This window comes from Galeopterus variegatus, unplaced genomic scaffold, assembly GCF_000696425.1.
Source record: "Galeopterus variegatus unplaced genomic scaffold, G_variegatus-3.0.2 Scaffold4131, whole genome shotgun sequence".
In the NCBI taxonomy this organism is placed as follows: domain Eukaryota; kingdom Metazoa; phylum Chordata; class Mammalia; order Dermoptera; family Cynocephalidae; genus Galeopterus; species Galeopterus variegatus.
Window position 1 is genome coordinate 110,295 of NW_007730242.1, and position 5,347 is coordinate 115,641.

At 41.6% G+C, this 5,347-nt stretch overlaps 1 pseudogene; it reads right to left on the bottom strand.

The window, feature by feature from the left end:
* Positions 1–3,812: 3,812 nt before the first annotated feature.
* Positions 3,813–5,347, bottom strand: part of LOC103602412 — a 2,669-nt pseudogene continuing 1,134 nt past the window's right edge.

The following is a 5,347-nucleotide window of genomic DNA, read 5'->3' on the forward strand; positions in this document are numbered from 1 at the left end:
TGAGAGGTATATATTAATACAAGTCTAAGTCTGAGAGTTGAGATAGGAGTTCTCTTCTAGATCACTAGCTCCTTGATTCATCAATTTTTCCTCCTAAATGTTTTTTGCCCATCTACTGTGTGCCAAGTACTGGGTTAATTACTGGGGAAATAAAGGTGCTGGAGAAAAATACAGTCCCTGACTTCTTGGAGCCTATAGTGTAGTAGTGCAAACCTTTCTCTCTCTATGCTTCATTTGCCACCCAAGGAATGAAGTGGTTGACCACCCTGGGACTTTGTTTAGCATAGTGTGCTCTATGCAATTATATTTTACATCGCAGAAGGCTTCCATGGTCAAAAATATAACATATGCTGAGTTTAAAAGTTAATGATGTTTTACTGTAAACCTTGTCAACATTTTAATGTGCTGACCAGCATCATGATCTCTAAATGGTGCCTTAACTCCAGAAGTGTTTTTTAAGGAGCCACTCTGGAGACTAATGTTCTGTGGAACACACTTTAGGAAAACCCCCAAGCTAACGTCTAAAATTCTTTGTATGTCTGTCGTCCTATGATTCTGAACTTGCCTTCTTTCCCTTCTTTGCCAAAAGCCCAAATGTTTCCTCTTCCGGGAAGTCTTCCCTCTGACTTCTCCACAGTCTTCACTCCCCACACTGAACACATGTATACACCACCGAGCAGGGACAACATCCCTCTGGTTCACTTGCTTCTCCACCCCAGCTCCAAGCAATAGGCCTGGCCCATATGAGTTACGTCAATAAATCCACTTTTTAGTGAATGAATAAATGAATTATCTCATATTCTTCAGAGTTACTTGGTCCTCTCCCTTTCCATAACACTTTTTTTTTGTTTGATGTAATTATTTCTTTAATATCTACCTCTTATTTACACTGGGAATATTTTGAGGACAGCAAAGAATCAACATTAATTTTTCTATCCCTAGTAAATAAGCATAGTTTCTGGCACACGATTTGCTCCTAATAAATAATAATAAATGTCATCTATTACATCATATTCTATACCAGGCATGCACATGAATTATTTAATCTTCACAACAATCTTATGAAGGATATGGTGGTGGATACTGTGGATTGGTTTGCTCAACCTCTATGCTAGAAAGCTGGAAACTGTGTTTCTCAGATGCCTTTGGAGCTCGGGTTTTGCATGTAAATTAGGTGTCACTAGTTATCAGTACTTGCATGAGTTTGGGAAAGTGGAAATGAGGGAGAGGCCACTTCCTTCCCCTTTTGGAAGTTTCATTCTGGCAAGCAAGGGTGTGGAGATGTGAGGTTTTTCTGCAGCAGGATTATAGTCCTTCTCCAGCTTTCTGGACACTTGAAGCAGAAGCAGTGGCAACACGACATGTCAGTTGTGTGTCCTTAAATTCAGTAGTTCCTATGGTGGTGGCTTCCGAGGTAACAGCTCGCCTGTGTGTTCAGTTCTGTGATACAGAATCATTCAAGGAGGTCCAGACTAGTGATTGCTCCTTCAGTCCTTCCAACAATTGTTTAAGTATACAGCTCCCTCTATTAAATCCCTTTCTGCTAAAATACCTAGAGCAGTTTCTGTTTCTTGTACTAAACCCTGGCTGAGACAGGAGTTACTATCATTATCTCCACTCTCCAGAAGAGAAAACTAAGTATAGAGTTAATCTCATTTCTCCAAGATCTCCACCTGTTAAGTGGAAGAGCCAAGATTTGAATCCAAAGTTCAGATCCCTTTGTTAATTCCTCTCAACAGCACATGGGGCAGAGTTGGCAGTAAAACTCAAGAAGAAAAAAAACTGGTTTATTTATCAGTTAGCAACTACCTAAAATTGCTAGTAAAATGTAAAACTGGTTACATGAATTATGGCATACTATGGTAGAATATTATGCAGACATTAAAAATAATGTTGTATAGGGCCGGCCCGGTGGCTCACTTGGGAGAGTGCGGTGCTGATAACACCAAGGCCCCGGGTTCGGATCCCAGATAGGGATGGCGGGTTCGCTCGCTGGCGGAGCGTGGTGCTGATAACACCAAATCAAGGGTTAGATCCCCTTACCGGTCATCTCATAAAAAAGGGCCGGCCCGGTGGCTCACTTGGGAGAGTGCGGTGCTGATAACACCAAGGCCCCGGGTTCGGATCCCATATAGGGATGGCCGGTTCGCTCGCTGGCTGAGCGTGGTGCTGATAACACCAAATCAAGGGTTAAGATCCCCTTACCGGTCATCTCATAAAAAAAAAAAAAAAAAATAATGTTGTATAAAACAAAAATAAAAGAATATGATGTACGGCTCTATGTTAGTAAGTTGGAAAGCCTGGATAAAATGAAAATTTTTTTAGGAAATTCAGAATGATATAAGAGAAAAATGATCAATAACCTTGACAGCAATAGTAAAAGTTGCAAATAGTTGCTCCTGAAAAAAGACACCTGGCCTACATGGATCCATGTATGGATCGTTTTAATTTTCAAGGAAGTGATAACTCCAGTGTTACCTGTTTCAGAGCATAGAGAAAGAAGTAAATCTTTCCAGTTCTTTTCAGAAAATCTAAATAGCACTGACTTCAAAACCTGACAAAAACTTAGCAAAGAGAATCCAGCAGTGTATTAAGGGTTACCCTTGATCATCACACATTGTATGTTATACATGTACCAAAATATAACTCTGTACCCCATAAATATGTACAATCAATATGTCAATTAAAAAATTTTTTAAAAAGATTAATACTTTTTTTTTTCTTCAAGAGAGCAAGCTATTATTTGTCTAGACATTCTTTGTGGGGAAAAGCTCCCAGGTTGGGGAGATGTGGGAGAGAGGGGAGGGAGAAGAGGCCTTCTGACTATAATCACAATCAGTAATAATAATACTAATAAAAATTAAAAAGTCCCAGAGAATTTGTTAGATGGCAACAAGACCATTCTTAAAATTTACGTTTCTAATATAAAAGCACTGTTTTCTTCCAGGAACTTACCACATACACACAAACCACTGATGTACTGTTGCCTTTTAGATCCATGTACTAATATCCAGGTTACTGATTTATATAAATAACGGACCAGATGTGCCATCCAAAACACACCTACGTTACACTGTGCAGACCAAGAACCTGGGTTTTGCTAAAAAGTATTTATAATTAAAATGTAAACAAAGAAATTTACAAAGCTAAGAATTAAAGGCAGCCTTTTACCCAGATTTCTCACCAGTTTGTAAAATTCTAATGTGGGTCATTAACCAGTAATTCATATTTGGACTTATGGTTTAAAGCCTCCATACTGAAAAGGTACTGTGAACTTCTGATTTCTGAACAAACTGAACTTTCCTATGTGCTTCCTGTGCCCAAATTTAATTTTAAGTAAAGAGCAGTAATATCATAAATATGATTGACTTGGGTCAAGCACTCCTATTAAACTGGAGAAATTTATATCACCCCCATCCCAATCCACAAAGAAAAGACTGCCAATGGTGTGTGTGTGTGTGTGTGTGTGTGTACACATGTATCTGTGTGTGTATATACATTATATATGTATGCACACAGATATATAGATAGGTAAGTAGATATACATATATCTCAAAAAAGGCAATAACAAAAATACCAAACTACGCTTGCATTGAGGCAGCAGAATAAGAGTGTTGGAGTGAAGGGGAAATGGTTAGGATCTATTACAGTTTTAAATGACTATGACACTAGCTTAACTTTTACCAAACTTCCCTGTAATTCCCCTCCAGACAGACAGACTTCTTAAGAAGCAGTCCTCCCCACACAAAATGCTTTGTGCTCACGTCAATCTGTACTATTCAAAACAAAACCAGTTCTGCTGGCAGAGATTGTGGGTTTGCAGGGACATTTAAGCTTTTATTAAACTGGAAAGCAATCAAGTCTTTATGTCTACAAATTATACATTTAACAGCTCCACAAATTTGGCAAAGTTCATGATGACATCTAGGATGTTTTCACCAAATTATAGACATAAATATGGAAATCGTCTTCAAACTTGATGAAGTACACAGATGGTCTGGCTTCTACTTGATAAATGACCGTGCCAGTCCTTTTCGAGCCATCTTCTTTGACATATTCCAGTTGTTTGCCTACCAGGCCGTCCACAACTACTGCTGCTGCCCTTCCTGCTGTAGATGAATCATCGCAATCAGGGATAATGCGGAGATCGCCTTCTCTGTAATCATCTAAGAGCTGGTACATGTACAGGACAGGGTCTTTCTCATAGGTAATGTAAAACCACGTGTTCATGACAGGTGCGCGTGCTAAGACCATTCCCTTCCACTCGTCTTCAGAACCGTCCTCTCTCTCAAACATATGCTCCACCGCTCTGCCAATCATCGCGTCTGCTAAGTGTGCATCACTGATTCGAGATGTTGCAACTCTATCAGGCAGGATTTTGAGCGCAGAAACTCTTTCATCTTCGTAAAGTTCTAGTCCATAAACACAGTCCAATCCGTCGTACTTTATAAAATACAAAGAAGGATTTACAGGCACCTGGTCCAGAATGGTTCCTTTCCACTGGGTGACGAAGCCATTGCCCTCTTCCCACTCGTGCTGAATCCTGCAGCCTACCATGTCCCGCAGGGGCTGGGAAGCAGGCTTGCTGGGGCCCACACTGCTCCGATGTTTTTTGTGAGATGTCCTCTTCATCATGTTTGCAGATTCTCCAGGATGTCCTGCATCAGCTCTAGGCCGCTAGCCAGGTGTCTTCCCCCCTGGGGTCTTCGTTCATCAGTATTTAAGTGAGGAGCAGAGCTGCCGGACTAGGGTGAAAATTCAGTATTCTCCAATGAAACTTTTCACAGAATGTCAGTGTTCTTGTTCATCCACCACCCAAGTGTCTCTTTTACAAGTCCAGCAAAAACACGTGAAATCACAAGCACTCTGCCGGCCACCGAGGCCGCGGTCTGCAGGCCCCCAACGGCCAGGATCATCCGTTGCTCCCTCCCGCTCCAGCCGGCACCAGCCGGAACCGGACGGCGCAGCCCCGCCCCCGGCCGCCGCGGCGCACGCGCACTGCACCGAGGGACTGCAACGGCCGCCGCAGGCACGTTATACTCCAGAAATAGCACAATACTAAGAATGCCCCCACATTAATAGGTCAAAGGAGAAAAACCATGTGATCATACAAATACGTGCCTAAAAATCAATTTAGTAAAATGTAATACTCATTCCTCATAAAAACTCAATGAGGTAGGATGTTACAGACACAGGAATATGTCATTGTATCTGTGGTACAGTTTGGGGATGTTTGTCCCCCCCACCAAAGCTGATGTTGGAGTCTGATCCCCAATGTGGCAGTGTTGGGAGGTGATTGTGTCATGGGGGCGAATCCCTCATGAATGGATTAATGTTCGGGGGGGGG